Below are 219 nucleotides of genomic sequence, written 5' to 3'. Positions count from 1 at the left end.
CACAGGACGAGCTGAGGGACCATCCCCTCCCCCAGTCCAGTGCACAAATTTTTGTGCACCGAGCCTCTAGTCTACACTAATAAAAGAGAAACATGGTAATTAGCGTACGACTGCTACCCTTCCCATTGGCTAATCAGCATATCCTTATGCAAATTAACTGTCAGCCAAGATGGCGTCCGGCAGCCATGCACTGAAGCGAACACGGAGGCTTGCTTGCTC

Source organism: Myotis lucifugus, unplaced genomic scaffold (assembly GCF_000147115.1).
Source record: "Myotis lucifugus unplaced genomic scaffold, Myoluc2.0 scaffold_33, whole genome shotgun sequence".
In the NCBI taxonomy this organism is placed as follows: Eukaryota; Metazoa; Chordata; class Mammalia; order Chiroptera; family Vespertilionidae; genus Myotis; species Myotis lucifugus.
Note: the sequence above shows the minus strand (reverse complement) of the source record.